Here is a 21849-nt window from a genome sequence, read left to right as displayed (position 1 = left end):
CGGGGGCTGGCGTGAATCCCGCCCCCGCCGGTTGCCGAATTCTCCGGCACCGGATATTCGGCGGGGCGGGAATCGCGCCGCGCCGGTTGGCGCCCCCCCCCGTGATTCTCCAGCCCGGATGGGCCAAAGTCCCGCTGCTAGAATGCCTGTCCCGCCGGCGTAGATTAAACCACCTACCTTACCGGCGGGACAAGGCGGCGCGGGCGGGCTCTGGGGTCCTGGGGGGGGGGCACGGGGCGATCTGGCCTCGGGGGGTGCCCCCACGGAAGCCTGGTCCGCGATCGGGGCCCACCGATCCGCTGGCGGCCCTGTGACCTGGGGGCACTCTTTTCCTTCCGCCTTCGCCACGGTCTCCACCATGGCGGAGGCGGAAGAGACTCCCTCCACAGCGCATGCGCGGGGATGCCGTGAGCGGCCGCTAACGCTTCCGCGCATGCGCCGACCGGAGATGTCATTTCCGCGCCAGCTGGCGGGGCACCAAAGGCCTTTTCCGCCAGATGGTGGGGTGGAAATTAGTCCGGTGCGGGCCTAGCCCCTCAAGGTTGGGGCTCGTCCCCCAAGATGCGGAGGATTCCGCACCTTTGGGGCGGCGTGATGCCCAACTGATTTGCGCCGTTTTTGGCGCCGGTCGGCGGACATCGCGCCGATACCGGAGAATTTCGCCCCTTGTCTTATATGTAAACTTACCCAAAGCTCAAGTCCAGACAGCAGGGGCGAAATTCTCCGTTATCGGCGGAAAGTCGGCCGATCGGCGCAAAAAACGGCGCAAATCCGACTTGCGTCACATCGGAAAAATGGGTCGAAAGTCTCCGGCCCGAAATGGGCTAGCAGCGACGTAACGGGATCGGCGCTTGCGCACGTGGTTCATGCCGTGCAGCGTCATACGCGCCGCATGGCGTGACGGCTCATAAGGCCACGTTGCTCCCCCCCACCCGACCGGAACACCCGACCGGAACACCCGACTGGATGGCTGGCCGCCGCTCAGCCCCGAGGTTCGAGTGACGGGATGTGGAGGCGCTCCTGGACGCAGTGGAGCAGAGAAGGGACGCCCTGTATCCCGGGCACGGCCGCAGAGTTGCCCCACGCCACAGCCGGCGTCTGTGGAGGGAAGTGGCAGAGGCCGTTACCGCTGTGGCCCTGACAGCACGGACAGGCACCCAGTGCCACAAGAAGGTGAACGACCTTGTCAGAGCAGGCAGGGTGAGCCTCCCCCATATCCCCCCTCCCCCATATCCCCCATATCCACCCTCCCCATATCCCCCATATCCCCCCTCCCCCATATCCCCCCTCCCCCATATCCCACTCCCCATATCCCCACCTCCCCCATATCCCCCCTCCCCATATCCCCCTTCCCCATATCCCCCCTCCCCCATATCCCCCCTCCCCATATCCCCCATATCCCCCCTCCCCCATATCCCCCCTCCTCATACCCACCCTCCCCAATAACCCCCCTCCCCCATATCCCCCCTCCCCCATATCCCCCATATCCCCCCTCCCCATATCCCCCCTCCCCCATATCCCCCCTCCCCTATATCCCCACCGCCCCCATATCCCCCTCCCCATATCCCCCTCCCCATATCCCCCCTCCCCAATATCCCCCCTCCCCCATATCCCCCCTCCGCCATATCCCCCTCCCCATATCCCCCCTCCCCATATCCCCCATAGCCCCCCTCCCCATATCCCCCCTCCCATATCCCCCTCCCCCATCTCCCCCATATCCCCCTCCCCCATATCCCCCCTCCCACATCCCCATATCCCCCATATCCCCGCTCCCCAATATCCCCCCTCCCCATATCCCCCCTCCCCAATATCCCCCTCCCCCATATCACTCATTTCCCCCCCTCCCCCATATCCCCCTCCCCCATATCCCCCCTCCCCCATATCCCCCCTCTCCCATATCCCCCCTCTCCAATATCCCCCTCCCCATATCCCCCTCCCCATAGCCCCCCTCCCCATATCCCCCTCCCCATATCCCCCATATCCCCCCTCCCCATATCCCCCTCCCCATATCCCCCTCCCCATCCCCCATGTCCCCCATATCCCCCCTCCCCAATATCCCTCCTCCCCCATATCCCCCTCCCCAATATCCCCCCTCCCCCATATCACCCATATCCCCCCTCCCCATATCCCCCTCCACCATATCCTCCTCCCCCCTCTCCAATATCCCCCTCCCCATATCCCCCTCCCCATAGCCCCCCTCCCCATATCCCCCTCCCCATATCCCCCCTCCCCATATCCCCCCTCCCCATATCCCCCATATCCCCCCTCCCCCATATCCCCCATATCCCCCCTGTCCAATATCCCCCTCCCCATATCCCCCCTCCCCATATCCCCCTCCCCCATATCCCCCATATCCCCCCTCCCCATATCCCCTTCCCCATATCCCCCATATCCCCCCTCCCCCATATCCCCCATATCCCCCCTGTCCAATATCCCCCTCCCCATATCCCCCCTCCCCATATCCCCCTCCCCCATATCCCCCATATCCCCCCTCCCCAATATCCCCCTCCCCATATACCCCATATCCCCCCTCCCCTATATCCCCCCTCCCCCATATCCCCAAGTGAATCCAGCCCTAACCTTAACCTCTGCAATGCACGCGCAACCGATGGCGTGCATTCATATACCTGCCTAACAGTGTTGCCTTTTACCCCTGCCACCCCCCCCCCCCCCACAGGAGAAGTGCGCACACAACAATAGGGAGCATGTGAGGACTGGAGGAGGCCCCGCTGATGAGAGGCCACTGACCGAACACGAGGAAAGGGCCCTGGAACTGGCTGGCGGACCTGAGGACCGGGAGGTTGCTGATGCAGAGGTCGGGGGCGTACTAGCAAGTGAGCCACCGACAGCCCGTCCCCATATCCCCCCTCCCCTATATCCCCCTCCCCCATATCACCTGATCACTGCCTGATGTCTAACCATGCATGCTTCATTGTGTATCGCAGGACCAAACGTCCAGGCACCCATCCCCGCAGATGCAGACCGCCCGCAGGATGCCCCTCGGAGGCCACGGGAGACAGAGAGACCCGGACCCTCTGGCATGCGACGCTCGCAGGATGCCCCTCGGAGGCCACGGGAGACAGAGAGACCCGGACCCTCCAGCATGCGACGCTGGCAGGATGCCCCTCGCACACCACGGGAGACCGAGAGACCTGGAGCAACAGGGAGACGACACCCCCGTCACGTGCGGGAGCGACCACCCAGCGACGAGGGGGGCAGCCACAGGCCCCCGTCACATCCGAGCCAGGACACCACTACCCAGGACACCACTACCCAGGACACCACTACCCAGGACACCACTACCCGGGACAGCACTGCCCAGGACACCCCTACCCGGGACAGCACTACCCAGGAAGACGAAATACCGGACAGTGACTCAGAGTGGATGGGTGGAGACAAACCCCCACACCAAAGTGCCATGGACTCAGAGTGGGACGAAGAGCACGACACAACGCCACTGCTGTCACCAACACCCTCCACCATCGCAGAAACACTCACCTCGGTTGGGCACTTTAGTGATGAGGCGTCTGCTACACTCACTGGTGCGCACAACACAGCCGTCCCGGGACAGCAGGTGGAGGTAGGAGCAGCAGAGGGGCCGGACGGTCGGAGGGCAGCCCAGCCCAAGCGAACATCAGCCACCCAGATGGATCCCGGGTTCCTGGAGTTACCACACCCACACATAGATCCGATGCAACCACCGACCCGGAGACGAGCGAAGAGGGTGACGGGCGGCTTGCGGCGGCTGCAGTCGCAGGTGGAGGAGTCCACCTCAGTCTCTGCAGGCCATCGCTGAGGGCATCGGCGCCAGTGGCCATGTGCGAGCCGGCGTCGCACTGTCACAGACAGGGTTTGCCAACCCCCTGGGCTCCATGGCTGCAAACCTGCAGACCCCTGTCGATACCAGCACGGGCCTCCAGGACTGGCAGCGCCAGATGTCGGGTTGACGTCGGATGGCCAGTCCGTTCGCATCCCCCACCCATGTAGAGGCCTGGGGGCCATCGGGCACCCCGAGGGAGGAGGAGGTGGTGTGGTCCGTCCCGGCTCCACCTGTAGGGGAGGTCCCAGAACACCGCGACACCTCGGACTCCCCCCTTCCGTCCCAGGTGCATCGGGTGGGCAACGGGCAGGACAGGCTGGCAGCTCACCATCCCAGTCGCCCGGGCCGCAGCCTGGCCCATCTAGGCCAGGACGCCCCAGGAAATGGCCGCCAAAGGGATCCAGTGTCAGAGGGCAGGAATCACAGGAATCCACCTCCAGTTCTGCTGTACCGTCTGGGGAACCACGGAGACGTAGTCAAAGGGCCCGTAAGGCCAAACAATTAGACACTGAGTAAGTTGGCACGGGTGCAGGGCACAGATGAGTTTTAGGGGCTAGGGCACGTGCGTGAACCCGTTTGGTTATTAAAGTCAATGTTACACCTACAGAAGCTGCCTTTGTGCTCTGTCCAAAGCGTGCGGGGGTGTCATGTATGTTGAGCGCAAGTGTGTGTGTGAGGGGTGGTCTTACCTCAGCCCCAGGTGAGTCTGCCCCGTTCCCCCTGTGCCGCCATCAACATCCCCCCGGGCAGAGGACGGGACCGTGCGCTGCAGTGTCACAGCCGCATGCAGGGATGGTCCGGGTGGATGGTGGTACTGTGGCCACGGGTCAGACATAGTCCAACGATGTGGAGCCAGGAGCTCACCGCAGGGCGGGTTGTCATCATCCTCCATGGCCTGCAATAGACACACGTCCACCCGCAACTGTGTGAGCCCGGCCCATTGTGCCGCAGGTGGATCGGCAATGGGGGGGGGGGGGGGGTGGTGTGCATGCGGGTGGGGTGGGTGGGGTTGGGGAGGGGGGTGAGGGTGCTGGGTGGGTGGATGGGTGGGGGGTGGGGGTGGTCGGCTGTTGCCATGGTGTGTGGTCTGTGGCCATACTACCCGATTCCCATGCCCATCTAGTCAGTGAAGCGGGCGGCTATCAGTCTGTCCCGTGCCCGCTGGGCCAGCCGGTTAAGGTGGACAGCCACCCGTCTGCCCTGACCATTACCCCCAACCCCCTCATCTGGGGAGGACTGCGCCTCTTCCTGCTGCTCCTCCACTCCGCCCTCCTCTGCCTGCGGCACATCGCCCCTCTGCTGGGCTATGTTGTGCAGGACGCAGCACACCACAATGATGCGGCCGACCCTATCTGACCGATACTGGAGGGCGCCCCCAGAGAGGTCCAGGCACCTGAAACGCATCTTCAGCACGCCAAAGCACCTCTCCATCACTCCCTTTGTCGCTACATGGGCATCATTGTAGCGGTTCTCCGCCTCATTGCGTGGCCTCCGTATAGGCGTCATTAGCCACGATCGCAATGGGTAGCCCCTGTCGCCCAGCAACCAGCCCCTCAGCCGGGGATGGCGTCCCTCGTACATGCCGGGGATGGATGACCGCGACAACACGTATGAGTCGTGTACAGTGCCTGGGTAATGGGCGCAGACATGCAGGATCATCATGCGGTGGTCGCAGACCACCTGTATGTTCATCGAATAGGTCCCCTTCCTATTGGTGAACACGGCCCTGTTATCTGCAGGTGGCCACACGGCGACGTGCATCCCATCGATCGCGCCCTGGACCATGGGGAACCCGGCCATGGCAGAGAAGCCCACGGCCCTGGTATCTTGGCTGGCTCGGTCCACAGGGAGGCGGATGTAGCAGTGCGCCATGGCATATAGGGCATCTGTCACTGCCCGGATGCACCGATGCACTGATGTCTGCGATATGCCGGACAGGTCCCCACTCGGTGCCTGGAATGACCCCGTTGCATAAAAGTTCAGGGCCACCGTAACCTTGACGGACACGGGGAGAGGGTGTCCCCCGCCAGTGCCACGCGGTGACAGGTGTGCCAGCAGGTGGCAGATGTGTGCCACGGTTTCCCGCGTCATCCAGAGTCTCCTCCTGCATTCCCGTTCCGTGAGGTCCTGGTATGACTGCCGGGGCCGGTACACACGGGGCGCCCTCGGGTGCCTCCGTTGCCGTGGGGCCGCGACGTCCTCCTCCCCCTCCTCGTCCTGTCGGTCAGGTGTCCCTCCAGCCTGGGCGGCTGCCGCCTGTCCCTCTGCGGCAGCCTGCGCCGCCTCTCTGGCACGCTCCTCCTCCTCCTCCTCATCCAGGGCAACATAGACATTAGCGGCTGCCGCCACGGCGGCCAACATCGCTGGATGATCGGAAAACATGACGGCCTGGTGTGGGGGAGGGGAACGACGACATGTCATCATTGCCCATATCCCCTCCGCCCCCCAGCCAGGTGGCATGGACCGCATGGGTCCAACTGTTGGAGGCTGGCACCTGGCCAGTTGGACCAACTCACTTGCCCTCGCATCCCCCTCCCCGGCACGGATCCCCATCCCTGGCACGGACCCCCCCCAACCTCCTCCCCGGCACGGACCCCAACCTCCTCCCCGGCACGGACCCCCCATCCCCCACCCCGGCACGGACCCCAACCTCCTCCCCGGCACGGACCCCCAATCCCCCTCCCCGGCACGGACCCCCCCCAAGCTCCTCCCCGGCACGGACCCCCCCAACCTCCTCCCCGGCACGGACCGCCCCCCCCCAACCTCCTCCCCGGCACAGACCCCCCAACCTCCTCCCCGGCACGGACCCCCCATCCCCCTCCCCGGCACGGACCCCCCATCCCCCTCCCCGGCACGGACACCCCCCAACCTCATCCCCGGCACGGACCCCAACCTCCTCCCCGGCACGGACCCCCCCATCCCACTCCCCGGCACGGACCCCCCCCAACCTCCTCCCCGGCACGGACCCCCCCAACCTCCTCCCCGGCACGGACCCCAACCTCCTCCCCGGCACGGACCCCCCATCCCCTCCCCGGCACGAACCCCCCTCCCGGCACGGACCCCCCCATCCCCCTCCCCGGCACGGACCCCCCTCCCGGCACTCCATCGGAGCCCAGCCCACTCTAACCACCCTCCCCCCCCCGCCGCACACACACAACCCGAGACACAACTCTCCTCACGCATTCAGACTGCGGCCACGCCATCGCCTGCCCAGAGCCAACCCCCCAGGCCGTCACTCACCTCCACGCTGGTCGGCGTGAACCTGGAGCACAGGGTCACGCCGATGAAAATGAGGTTTAATTTACGTCGACGTGAACGGTCATCACGTCGACGGGACTTCGGCCCATCCGGAAGGGAGAGTATCGGCAGGCCGAAAATCGGCTGCCTTGTACAGACCCGTGACATTCTCCGACGGCAGCGGTCCCATTAACGTCCCGCCGACTTTTCTCCCTTCGGAGACTTCGGCAACCGGCGGGGGCGGGATTCACGGCGGCCAACGGCCATTCTCCGACCCTCTGGGGGGTCGGAGAATGACGCCCCATGGCTGGAATTCTCCGGCCTTTGAGATTCTCTGTTCCCACCGACAGCGGACCCCCACCCGTGGGGGTTCTGACCGCATGCGGTAGCTTCAATGGGACATCCCACTGACATGTGGTGAGAACAGTGTGCCGCCAAGAGGTTTGTGGTTGGGGGACTGGAGAATCGCACCCCATGTCTCCAAATGTGAAACTTAAAAAAATAAAACTGCAACCACCAGTTAATTATAAGTCAATGTGAATGGGGGTAGCACGGTAGCCTTGTGGATAGCACAATTGCTTCACAGCTCCAGGGTCCCAGGTTCGATTCCGGCTTGAGTCACTGTCTGTGTGGAGTCTGCACATCCTCCCCGTGTGTGCGTGGGTTTCCTCTGGGTGCTCCGGTTTCCTCCCACAGTCCAAAGTTGTGCAGGTTAGGTGGATTGGCCATGATAAATTGCCCTTAGTGTCCAAAATTGCCCTTAGTGTTGGGTGGGGTTACTGGGTTATGGGGATAGGGTGGAGGTGTTGACCATGGGTGGGGTGCTCTTTCCAAGAGCCGGTGCAGACTCGATGGGCCGAATGGCCTCCTTCTGCACTGTAAACTCTATGATAACCTATGATAACCACCATCCAGTTTCTATTGTATATCAATGCCTTATTGCTTCAATCATCTTGGGTGGACAATTGAAGTATTGATCATGTGATCAAAACTGTCTTCAGATAACAAATCGTTTACTCCAAGAACCAGAGAGAAACAAGTCAGTCTTCAAGCCATGCAACAAGAAAAAGCAGCCAAGGGGGAACATCTACACCGTTAAATAACTGGAGATTGCAATATGTTAAAGTCTCCAAGCCTGTTAATTTTCAAGTCTACCAGTGTAGAAAACTGACCTCCTGATAAAGAGACAACAAGGGCGAAATTCTCCGTCAACGGCGCGATGTCCGCCGACTAGCGCCAAAGACCGCGCCAATCAGACGGGCATCACGCCGGCCCAAAGGTGCGGAATGCTCCGCATCTTTGGCGGCCTAGCCCCAACATGGAGGGGCTAGGCCGACGCCGGAGGGATTTCCGCCCCGCCAGCTGGCGTAAATGGCGTTTGTTGCCCCGCCAGCTGGCGAGGAAATGCGGCGCATGCGCGGGAGCGTCAGCGGCCGCTGACAGTTTCCCGGCGCATGCGCGGGAGCGTCAGCGGCCGCTGTCAGTTTCCCACGCATGCGCAGTGGGGAGAGTCTCTTCCGCCTCCGCCATGGTGGAGGCCGTGGCGGAGGCGGAAGGGAAAGAGTGCCCACACGGCACAGGCCCGCCCGCGGATTGGTGGGCCCCGATCGCGGGCCAGGCCACCGTGGGGGCACCCCCGGGGTCAGATCGCCCCGCGCCCCCCCCCCCCAGGACCCCGGAGCCCGCCCACGCCGCCTGGTCCCGCCGGTAAATACCAGGTTTGATTTACGCCGGCGGGACAGGCAATTTCTGGGCGGGACTTCGGCCCATCCGGGCCGGAGAATTGAACGGGGGGTCCCGCCAACCGGCACGGCCCGATTCCCGCCCCCGCCCAATCTCCGGTACCGGAGACTTCGGCGGGGCCAGGGGCGGGATTCACAGCGGCCAACGGCCATTCTCCGACCCGGCGGGGGGTCGGAGAATGACGTCCCAAGTAAGTAACTTCATGACCTGATGAAATCCATTTCTTTGAGAGAATCCTGCAACAATCTGATGCATGATTCTGGCTACGTTTCAGGAGTGACAATGTCTGCTTCACCGGATTTGCAATGTATGCTTCTTTCATAAGATGAACCAAACCCGCAAATTACAAACTGTACCTTTGTTTGTAATTGATAGAAGTACACAATTCTCTTTAACTTGTGCCTGTGTGTCTGTTTGTAAGTGATGCGCAGCATTAGACATTCGGACCGAATGTCTGAATAAATAATCCTTTATATCTAAACCCATGCAAAGGGTTACTCAAATTGGCCACTGTAGCGCACAAAGACTCACGAGAGACGAATAGAGATGAAGTCGATGAGGCTTTATTAAGCGTGACTTGTTCCCCGCAGTTCAGTAACAGACTGGCCTGCGGGGGGGAACTCCTGGTTCTTATACTCCGCCTTCAGGGCGGAGCTAGAGGTCAACAGCCAACCAGGACCCGGGATCTGTCAGCCAATGACATCACGGCTTCACAGTCCCACATGACCCCTAATGCATACTACCACATTCACCCCTTGTTAAAAATGAACCCGGCGGGGTGGTGCTTCGCATTGTGGTAGGGGTTTACAAGGCTGGTCCTGGGAGGAAAACGTTTGCATGTCATCACAGTATGTACAGGTTTTTTTTTTTGTTTTTGTTATGCACTATTTACAGTAGTCGTAAGGGGGAAAAGAAAAAAGTTCTCGTTAAAGTCCACAACATTGTAGTGTTACATCCATGCCACGAGTCGGTCGGGCGGTCTTGTCGTCCTTGTCGATCGCCTCGGCCCCGGTGGTGGTGCTTGTTCCTGTGTTGTCGTCTCCGGGAGCCTTACGGTTTCTGCTTCAGCTTCACTTCTGGTCGGACCTGGGAGGAGGACCGATCCTCCCGGGAAGGGGGCGGTGGCGGGGTGCGCCGGTGGCAGGGAGGGGGTGATTGGTGTCGGGGGGGTGTGCGTGTTGCCGGCGGGCGCCAGATCTCGCAGGGAGACCGTGTCCTGTCGGCCGTCGGGGTACTCCACGTAAGCGTACTGCGGGTTCCCGTGGAGGAGGTGAACCCTCTCGACCAACGGGTCCGACTTGTGCGCCCGCTCATGTTTTCGGAGCAAGATGGGTCCTGGGGCCGCCAGCCAGGTCGGCAGCGACGTTCCAGAGGAGACTTCCTGGGGAAGACAAGGAGGCGCTCATGAGGCGTTTGGTTAGTGCTAGTACACAGTAGCGACCGGATGGAGTGGAGAGCGTCCGGGAGGACCTCCTGCCACCGTGAAACTGGGAGGTCCCTGGACCGTAGGGCCAGTAGGACGGTCTTCCAGACCGTGCCGTTCTCCCTCTCTACTTGCCCGTTACCCCGGGGGTTGTAGCTGGTCGTCCTGCTCGAGGCTATACCGTTGCTGAGCAGGAACTGCCGCAGCTCGTCACTCATGAAGGAGGACCCCCTGTCGCTGTGGACGTATGCGGGGCAACCGAACAGTGTGAATATGGTGCTAAGGGCTTTAATGACTGTGGCCGCTGTCATGTCAGGGCAGGGGATGGCGAAGGGGAAACGGGAGTACTCGTCCACCACATTCAGGAAGTATGTGTTGCGGTCGGTGGAGGGGAGGGGCCCTTTGAAATCCAGACTAAGGCGTTCAAAGGGACGGGAAGCCTTGATCAGGTGCGCACCATCCGGCCTGAAAAAGTGCGGTTTGCACTCTGCGCAGATGTGGCAGTTCCTTGTGACTGTACGGACCTCCTCCACAAGAGTAGGGGAGGTTGCGGGACTTTATAAAGTGGTAGAACCGAGTGACCCCCGGGTGGCAGACGTCTCGTGGAGGGTTTGGAGGCGGTTAATTTGTGCGTTGGCTCATGTGCCGCGGGATAGGGCATCGGACGGCTCATTCAGCTTTCCGGGACGGTACAGGATCTCATAGTTGAAGGTGGAGAGCTCGATCCTCCACCTTAAGATCTTGTCGTTTTTAATTTTGCCCCGCTGTGCATTATCGAACATGAAGGCTACCGACCGTTGGTCCGTGAGGAGAGTGAATCTCCTGCCGGCCAGGTAATGCCTCCAATGTCGCACAGCTTCCACTATGGCTTGGGCTTCCTTTTCCACTGAGGAGTGGCGGATTTCTGAAGCGTGGAGGGTTCGGGAGAAAAAAGCCACGGGTCTGCCCGCTTGGTTAAGGGTGGCCGCTAGAGCTACATCGGAGGCGTCGCTCTCGACCTGGAAGGGGAGGGACTCGTCGATGGCGCGCATCGTGGCCTTTGCGATATCCGCTTTGATGCGGCTGAAGGCCTGGCAAGCCTCTGTCGACAGAGGGAAGGTCGTGGTCTGTATTAGCGGGCGGGCCTTGTCTGCGTACTGGGGGACCCACTGGGCGTTATATGAAAAGAACCCCAGGCAGCGTTTTAGGGCTTTTGAGCAGTGAGGGAGGGGAAATTGGGGTTTCACTTATCTTTCATTCCTCTCTGTAATAGTACACAAACTATGGGAAGGAGTGAGAGTACTATTAATATTTTGTTAAAGGAGGCAAGCAACTGCTTCCTGAGGCCTGAGACGTGAAATTGGATTGCCAGAGTGGAATATGAAAGCCACTGAATAGAATTCGGTTTATTTTTGTTGTTTACATTATGTTTTTGATTTTTCGTGTTTTGTAAAACGTCATAAAATTATATAAAAACTTTAAGTTAGAAATTACTTGCATAAATTACATTTATGTTTAATCAGTATTATTTATTTGGTATTTTGTATTATGCTTGATACTGTTGAAATATCTGAGTAGTTTTTAATCATCCTTAAGATTTTCTACTGTATTCGTATTCTTTCTTTGAATTTTTAGTTCAGCTCACAATAAAACAAAAAGCCGTATTTTATTGAGGGTAGGTGTTACTGGTAAATGTAATAACATTTTCAAACAGTGGGAACTTGGCATAAATCAAACGCCATGTAATTAAGGATCAAATACGTGGGGCAGAATTCTCCGGAAACGGCGCGATGTCCGCCAACTGGCGCCCAAAACGGCACAAATCAGACGGGCATCGCACCGCCCCAAAGGTGCGGAATGCTCCGCATCTTTGGGGGCCGAGCCCCAACCTTAAGGGGCTAGGTCGCGCCGGGCAAATTTCCGCCCTGCCAGCTGGCGGAAAAGGCCTTTGGTGCCCCGCCAGCTTGCGCGGAAATGACATCTCCGGGCGGCGCATGCGCAGGAGCGTCAGCGGCCGCTGACGGCATTCCCACGCATGCGCAGTGGAGGGAGTCTCTTCTGCCTCCGCCGTGGTGGAGACCATGGCGGAGGCGGAAGGGAAAGAGTGCCCCCACGGCACAGGCCCGCCCGCGGATCGGTGGGCCCCAATCGCGGGCCAGGCCACTGTGGGGGCACCCCCCGGGGCCAGATCGCCCCGCGCCCCCCCAGGACCACGGAGCCCGCCCGCGCCGCCTTGTCCCGCCGGTGAGGTAGGTGGTTTAATTTACGCCGGCAGGACAGGCATTTTAGCGGCAGGACTTCGGCCCATCCGGGCTGGAGAATCGCGCGGGGGGCCCGCCAACCGGCGCGGCGCGATTCCTGCCCCCGCCGAATCTCCAGTTCACGCCAGTCCCCGGCGATTCTCCGACCCGGCGGGGGGTCGGAGAATCTCGCCCACTGTGTCGCATGATTGAATGGCATGTGATAAAGTGTCACATGATCAAGTCTCGATGAATGCAGAAAGCTAGAGTTGACAATCCTAGTATTATTTCATGCATATTAACACACATTGATTATCTTGCTTAGATGTTTGTAAATCTTGGTGTTCATTGGGACGCATCGCAGCTCAACTTAACCTCATTCAACATTCAACATGTTTGAGGAGGATCAACACTTGTCTGCTTCCTCACACAAACTCCTATTCCATGGACACTGAGACTAATTTTAATGGCCCCATCCACCCTGGCTGAAGCCGTGCCTGATTTTCAAAGTGAGATCAGGAAATCAACAATTGGATGAGTTCCAATTCCCAACACCATGCTCAAGGTTTGAAGGCCTATGTGGCAAAGGCAGGTGGCAGCCATGTTGGGGCCTGCTGCTAACTTGCTGAAAAGAGCAGGCAGCTCAGTAGAAGGCTATGGGGCATAAATAGTTGGAAATGAAGGGGGAGGGTGGGGGGGGGGGGGGGGGCTGGCTAAATTAAGGTAATGTGTATGTTCTGCTGCAGATTTCCCGAGGGCCCAATAACTTTCAACAACACATGAAGAATTTTTCTTTGGTAAGCCCTGACAGTCCTGCACCAAAGTGCATTGAAATAAACTTTTTAAAATTGCATTCCCAAATGCCCCGGCGCCTTAACAACATCCTAAAAGTGTTAAAAGGGCTGTGAAGTGGCAGTGAGTAGGCTCCCCATTCCCCCTCCCAGTCCAGCACTTTAAAATTTCAAACTGTCCTGGAGGCATCGGGACGCTGAGACCATCTCCAGAACCAAGATGTTCATATCGTGTTTGCACAGTCTGCAGAGAACGCCACAAGAAGCAGCTGTATCATCTTCGCCCTTAAGAATTTGGAAGCTGTAAAATTTTACAAAGCCTTCCAGCTTGATTTCTAGATCTGAGTCTGCCTGTAAAGAAATTGGGCCTCTTGATACAAAGACCATAAGTGCCTAACTTTGTGCACATTTATCTCTTTGGGGATTCTTGCAATAATCTGGGGCGAAATTCTCCGGAAACGGCGCGATGTCCGCCGACTGGCGCCCAAAATGGCGCAAATCAGACGGGCATCGCGCCGCCCCAAAGGTGCAGAATGCTCCGCATCTTTGGGGGCCGAGCCCCAACCTTGAGGGGCTAGGTTGGCGCCGGACGAATTTCCGCCCCGCCAGCTGGCGGAAACGGCCTTTGTTGCCCCGCCAGCTGGCGCGGAAATGACATCTCCGGACGGCGCATGCGCGGGAGCGCCAGTGGCCGCTGACGGCATTCCCGCGCATGCTCATTGGAGGGAGTCTCTTCTGCCTCCGCCATGGTGGAGACCGTGGCGGAAGCGGAAGGGAAAGAGTGCCCCCCATCGGTGGGCCCCGATCGCGGGCCAGGCCACCGTGGGGGCACGCCCCGGGGCCAGATCGCCCCGCGCCCCCCCCCAGGACCCCGGAGCCCGCCCGCACCGCCTTGTCCCGCCAGTAAGGTAGGTGGTTTAATTTACGCCGGCGGGACAGGCATTTTAGCGGCGGGACTTCGGCCCATTCGGGCCGGAGAATCGAGCGGGGGGGCCCGCCAACCGGCGCGCCGCGATTCCCGCCCCCGCCGAATATCCGGTGCCGGAGACTTCGGCAACCGGCGGGGGCGGGATTCATGCCAGCCCCCGGCGATTCTCCGACCCGGCGGGGGGGGGGGTCGGAGAATCTCGCCCAATAATAACCACATTCAGCTATTTGAACCCATCTAAACTACAGTTCAAGAGTGGAGAAGACTTCTTTCTTCACCAGGCTCACAATGACTGTTCTCTTACAATGAGTAAAATGAGCCAGACACCTGAACTATGTACTATTGCTTTCACCCTGTAAAAGTGCACTACTCTGTAACTGTATTTTATCTTGTGCGTGTGTTCGTGCTGAGTAGTTGACAGAACGTTTAGAATTTTGGGATGAATGCGTGAATAAATAATCGCTTTTGTTTAAATTCATGCAAGCTTACAGCTGTTATTTAAATTGACCACACACTCTAAGAAACACATATCTTTATGTCCAAAAATCACTATGATAATGGACAGGAAAGGGAAAGGATACAAGGATTTCAGTTCATTCCCGACGCTATCCAGCAACATCCTGGAGCGAAATTCTCCGTTATCGGCAGAAAGTCCGCCGATCGGCGCAAAAAACGGCGCAAATCCGACTTGCGTCACGTCGGAATAATGGGTCGAAAGTCTCCGGCCCGAAATGGGCTAGCAGCGACGTAACGGGATCCGCGCTTGCGCAGTGGTTCACGCCGTGCAGAGTCATACACGCTGCACGGCGTGACGGCTCATAAGGCCGCACTGCTCCCCCCCACCCGACCGGACCACCCGACCGCAACACCCGACTGGATGGCTGGCCGCCGCTCAGCCCCGAGGTTCGAGTCACGGGATGTGGAGGCGCTCCTGGACGCGGTGGAGCAGAGGAGGGACGCCCTGTATCCCGGGCACGGCCGCAGAGTTGCCCCACGCCACAGCCGGCGTCTGTGGAGGGAAGTGGCAGAGGCCGTCACCGCTGCGGCCCTGAGACCACGGACAGGCACCCAGTGCCACAAGAAGGTGAACGACCTCGTCAGAGCAGGCAGGGTGAGCCGCCCCATATCCCCCCTCCCCCATATCCCCCCTCACCCATATCCCCCCCTCCCCCATATCCCCCATATCCCCCCTCCCCCATATCCCCCCTCCCCCTCCCCCATGTCCACCCGCGTCCAGGAGCTGGGAATGGTGCCGGTCATGCGTGCCACCCAAGCTGAAACCGCACGGGTGGCGTCCGCGGTGGAGGCAATGGGTGCGACGGTGTCAGACATGGGGAACGGTTTGCGAGGCCTGGGGCTTTCCGTGCAGGCGGCGTCTGTGGCCCAGGAAATGGCTGCCCTCTCACAGGAGGCCATGAGCCAGTGCCAGCGCCAGATGGCAGAGGCGCTCAACGCCATAGCCCAGTCTCTGCAGGCCATGGCCCAGTCTCAGCAGGCCATGGCCCAGTCTCAGCAGGCCATGGCCCAGTCTCTGCAGGCCATCGCTGAGGGCATCGGCGCCAGTGGCCATGTGCGAGCCGGCGTCGCACTGTCACAGACAGGGTTTGCCAACCCCCTGGGCTCCATGGCTGTAAACCTGCAGACCCCTGTCGATACCAGCATGGGCCTCCAGGACTGGCAGCGCCAGATGTTGGGGGGGGCGTCGGATGGCCAGTCCGTTCGCATCCCCCACCCATGTAGAGGCCTGGGGGCCATCGGGCACCCCGAGGGAGGAGGAGGTGGTGTGGTCCGTCCGTACACCGCGACACCTCGGACTCCCCCCCTTCTGTCCCAGGTGCATCGGGTGGGCAACGGGCAGGACAGGCTGGCAGCTCGCCATCCCAGTCGCCCGAGCCGCAGCCTGGCCCATCTAGGCCAGGACGTCCCAGGAAACGGCCGCCAAAGGGATCCAGTGTCAGAGGGCAGGAATCACAGGAGTCCACCTCCAGTTCTGCTGTACCATCTGGGGAACCACGTAGACGTAGTCAAAGGGCCCGTAAGGCCAAACAATTAGACACTGAGTACGTTGGCACGGGTGCAGGGCACAGATGAGTTTTAGGGGCTAGGGCACGTGCATGAACTCCTTTGGTTATTAAAGTCAATATTACACCTACAGAAGCTGCCTTTGTGCTCTGTCCAAAGTGTGCAGGCGTGTCATGTACGTTGAGCGCAAGTGTGTGTGTGAGGGGTGGTCTTACCTCAGCCCCAGGTGAGTCTGCCCCCTTCCCCCTGAGCTGCCATCAACATCCCCCGGGCAGAGGACGGGACCGTGCGCTGCAGTGTCACAGCCGCATGCAAGGATGGTCCGGGTGGATGCTGGTACTGTGGCCATGGGTCAGACATAGTCCAACGATGTGGAGCCAGGAGCTCACCGCAGGGCGGGTTGACATCATCCTCCATGGCCTGCAATAGACACGCGTCCACCCGCAACTGTGTGAGCCCGGCCCATTGTGCCGCAGGTGGATCGGCAATGGGGGGGGGGGGGGTGGTGTGCATGTGCGTGGGGTGGGTGGGGTTGGGGAGGGGGATGAGGGTGCTGGGTGGGTGGATGGGCGGGGGGTGGGGGTGGTCGGCTGTTGCCATGGTGTGCGGTCTGTGGCCATACTACCCGATTCCCACGCCCATCTAGTCAGTGAAGCGGGTGGCTATCAGTCTGTCCCGTGCCCGCTGGGCCAGCCGGTAACGGTGGACAGCCACACGCCTGTGTCTACCCAGTCTGCCCTGACCATTACCCCCATCCCCGTCATCTGGGGAGGACTGCGCCTCTTCCTGCTGCTCCTCCACTCCTCCACTCCGCCCTCCTCTGCCTGCGGCACATCGCCCCTCTGCTGGGCTATGTTGTGCAGGACGCAGCACACCACAATGATGCGGCCGACCCTATCTGACCGATACTGGAGGGCGCCCCCAGAGAGATCCAGGCACCTGAAACGCATCTTCAGCACGCCAAAGCGCCTCTCTATCACTCCCCTTGTCGCTACATGGGCATCTTTGTAGCGGTTCTCCGCCTCATTGCGTGGCCTCCGTATAGGCGTCATCAGCCACGATCGCAATGGGTAGCCCCTGTCGCCCAGCAACCAGCCCCTCAGCCGGGGATGGCGTCCCTCGTACATGCCGGGGATGTATGACCGCGACAACACGTATGAGTCGTGTACACTGCCTGGGTAACGGGCGCAGACGTGCAGGATCATCATGCGGTGGTCGCAGACCACCTGTATGTTCATCGAATAGGTCCCCTTCCTATTGGTGAACATGGCCCTGTTATCTGCAGGTGGCCGCACGGCGACGTGCATCCCATCGATCGCGCCCTGGCCCATGGGGAACCCAGCTACGGCAGAGAAGCCCACGGCCCGGGCATCTTGGCTGGCCCGGTCCTCGGGGAAGCGGATGTAACGGTGCGCCATGGCATATAGGGCATCTGTCACTGCCCGGATGCACCGATGCACCGATGCACCGATGTCCCCAATCGGTGCCTGGAATGACCCCGTTGCATAAAAGGTCAGGGCCACCGTAACCTTGACGGACACGGGGAGAGGGTGTCCCCCGCCAGTGCCACGCGGTGACAGGTGTGCCAGCAGGTGGCAGATGTGTGCCACGGTTTCCCGCCTCATCCGGAGTCTCCTCCTGCATTCCTGGTCCGTGAGGTCCTGGTATGACTGCCGGGGCTGGTACACACGGGGCGCCCTCGGGTGCCTCCGTTGCCGTGGGGCCGCGACGTCCTCCCCCTCCTCGTCCTGTCGGTCAGGTGTCCCTCCAGCCTGGGCGGCTGCCGCCTGTCCCTCTGCGGCAGCCTGCGCTGCCTCTCTGGCACGCTCCTCCTCCTCCTCCTCATCCAGGGCAACATAGACATTAGCGGCTGCCACCACGGCGGCCAACATCGCTGGATGATCGGAAAACATGACGGCCTGGTGGGGGGAGGGGAACGATGACATGTCATCATTGCCCATATCCCCTCCTCCCCCCAGCCAGGTGGCATGGACCGCATGGGTCCAACTGTTGGAGGCTGGCACCTGACCAGGTGGACCAACTCACTTGCCCTCGCGTCCCCCTCCCCGGCACAGACCCCCCCCCAACCTCCACCCCGGCACGGACCCCCCCCCCAACCTCCACCCCGGCACGGACCCCAACCTCCACCCCGGCATGGACCCCCCATCCCCCTCCCCGGAACGGACCCCCTCCCGGCACTCCCCCGGAGCCCAGCCCACTCTAACCACCCCCCCCCCCCCCGCCGCACACACACACACACAACCCGAGACACACCTCTCCTCACGCATTCAGACTGCGGCCACGCCATCGCCTGCCCAGAGCCAACCCCCCAGGCCGTCACTCACCTCCACGCTGGTCGGCGTGAACCTGGAGCACAGGGTCACGCCGATGAAAAGGAGGTTTAATTTACGTCGACGTGAACGGTCATCACGTCGACGGGACTTTGGCCCATCCGGAAGGGAGAATATCGGCAGGCCGAAAATCGGCTGCCTTGTACAGACCCGTGACATTCTCCGACGGCAGCGGCGACATTAATGCGCGGCCGACTTATCTCCCTTCGGAGACTTCGGCAACCGGCGGGGGCGGGATTCACGGCGGCCGACGGCCATTCTCCGACCCTCTGGGGCTGGGTGGATTGGCCACACTAAATTGCCCCTTAATTGGAAAAAATATAAAATTGGATACTCTAAATTTATTTTAAAAAATAAGATGCTGAACGAGAAAGTCAAAACAATGGAAAATAAGTCCGAAGAGGACACAATCAAAGTGCACAGTGCTGTGGTCAGAATGTACCCTGAATGCTGGCTGGAATTCTCTGGCTGTTGGGATTCTGTTTTCCCGCTGGCGGTGTCCGTTGGTTTCCTGGCGATGTGGGGCGTCTTCAATAGGAAGTTCCATTGACAAGCAACAGGAAGAGAGAATTCTACCGCCCATGAACTGCGTGCCGTTGAGAAACACAAAGTTGGGGGATAGGGGTTCCCACCACTCTGTCCAGACTTTTTCAAAAAGACAACAATATAATTCAAGTACTGAAGCTCGCACAAAGAACTGAGAACAAAAGCTGACCCTTAATGTCAGGGGTTCAACTTATGAGGAAACTCTTGGAGACTCTTGCACTTTTCATCCTGAAAAGGATGTCCTTTTAGAAATATGCAAGATTATTAAGACATATAAAAAAAAGTCAATCTTGATTTTTACCAGAAATTATTATGCACTTCAATGCTGTGGATGCTGCTGGCATCATGGAATAGTTGTGCAGAGCAGCACAAGTGTAATTAAGGAAAACTAGTTAAGTGCTGGATAAGAAGGAGAAAGGCGGAGAAGGGCAGGTTCAAAAGGATGAGCTGAAGTAGGCTGGCTGCTCGTGTGAAGCATAAATGGTATAGACCTGGCGGGCCAAATGCCCTGTTTCAGTACTGTAAATTCAATGTGATTCTTTATGGCAGTTTGGGAGAGCGGAGTATTTTACTTGGCCATTTCATTGGCAGTTGAGCATGAACCAAATTGGCGTCAGATTAGAGTCACATATAGGTCAGACCGAATATAGTCGACAGGAATTGTGTTTCCAGGCCTCATCAAAGTTCATGCACGAGCTACCAACACTGAGCGCACCTCCACCGGTGTACCTCGGTCATTGCCAATGTCAGGCTGCTTGCCTTGTCAACAGAGGACTGCAGGTAAATCTCAAATTGGGGTTACACTTTTAGTTTATATGAGCTGTACTGCTTTGTATTCCGTTATGGTGATAACACTGAAGTCAATGATTATCCATACGGAGGTCATATAGAAGGTAAGAAACTTTTCATTAATCTAGAAGCATGACATTAATTCCTGAATGTAGTTAGCTGCGAAAATTAAAAGGAAACAGATGCTTATTCATTAATGACATAGATGCAAAATGACAGAACAAAATTGCATCAGTGCAGTGCACCTGCGGTTTGCTGAGGAACAGCTGGTGCAGCAACGCTAAGTCACATTCAAATGCAAGTCACAACTCTGTGCAAACAGCCAAAATATTGCATATATTGAAACAGATTGGAAAATACATTGCATTTTCTGTAAATAATGAGCATATACTGTATTATTTGAACGAAATATTTTCCTGACTCTTCATATAATTTGCTTACCTTATTAATACCTTAGTGCTTCATATTTTCATTTTCCCAATAATTTTTAGTCTAAATCTCGCTAATCATGCTTTGCAGGCTTCTATGCTAGTCAGCCAATAGTTAGTTTTTTGCCTGAGTGGTGATCCAAGAAAACATGGCAAAGCCCCTTGACATCTAACACAAAGGAACTAAACTCAAAGATGGGTTTAAAAGATACTTGCAACAGATTCTTTGGATATGATACATTTCTGCTCCAGGGAAATTTGTGCCAATAAAACTACATTTTAAGATCAACTAGCTAAACTAATCCTGACAAATAAGAGTGAAAGCACTAGGAAAAAACAATGAATATCAAACAGCTAGCAGTAACATCCAGGGCCTATTTAACGATCTGATCGATGAGCACATGGCAGCATGCATTTTCTTTTTACCTATGTGAACTGAGTTTGAATTCAGCTCCAATCAAGAGAATGAAAGTCTCCTTATCTGCTGGTAATGAAATGGGGAAACATACACACATCAAAAAGCGACCAACCTCTGAAGCAGTTCCTTGGCTACTATTAACCACAGAACCGGTCCACTATTGTGTTGCTAGCAGTCTAAGAGATCCCCCAAAAATGCTGCTTTCTAGCATAATAATTGGACAAGACTTTTGTGCAGTGAATGGTTTGTGGGGAAAAAGTAGAGAATCTAATTTGTTGTTGTTACCCATCATCCAATAATTATTGGTGGTACTTAGCCATTTGGGGACAGCTGCCATGATCGCTCTGTGGAACAATCTAACTGAAGAACCTCATCTGACATTGAACCATGGCAATTCCTGCTCATCGATCCCTGGTAACCATACAACAGTAATGAGGACCTACATTACAATCACAAAGATACATCACAGAGCAATTTCTAGTTCTTTCTCTGTTTGGGTACAAATCCATTCAAAAATGTTTTTCCGGGGTTGCAACATTGGATATTTAGGGAGGGGCAGGTTTGATGTTTGTTTGCATTCAATTGCAGCATTTAAATTTAAAACCTGGGTGTTGATGTGTTGGGTGTTCTGGATCACATACAGGTCACCAACACTTGAAATAGTGCAACACTATTTTATTGAATCATTAACTGTTTAAACATACTTAGATTGTGGGTTAATACGATACTAGCTTTAACTAAAGACCTTTGCCTTCTCCTAACCAGTCGATGCACTCAACACATGGTGAATGTCTGTGTTGCAGACTGTAAGCTCTGTCCTCCTAGCTAGCTGCAACTCGCATGAGCGGGAACTCTGATGGCCCCTGTCTTTATAGTGCGTGTGCTCTCACTGGTGATTGGCTGTGGTGTCATGTGTGTGGATTGGTCCCACTGTGTGTCCATCAGTGTGTGTCTGCACCATGATACACTGGTGTATATTATGACAGGTGTATAATTAATCAGAAAACATATACCATTCATAGTACACAATACACTGAGCAAATATTCTTATTGCTCTACAAAAGCCATATCACAGGACATCAATTCGTATGTGAAATTGATTTGACACAAGGGGCTACAGTTCGGTGTATTGAT

Source organism: Scyliorhinus torazame, chromosome 16, assembly GCF_047496885.1.
Source record: "Scyliorhinus torazame isolate Kashiwa2021f chromosome 16, sScyTor2.1, whole genome shotgun sequence".
Lineage (NCBI taxonomy): Eukaryota > Metazoa > Chordata > Chondrichthyes > Carcharhiniformes > Scyliorhinidae > Scyliorhinus > Scyliorhinus torazame.
Note: the sequence above shows the minus strand (reverse complement) of the source record.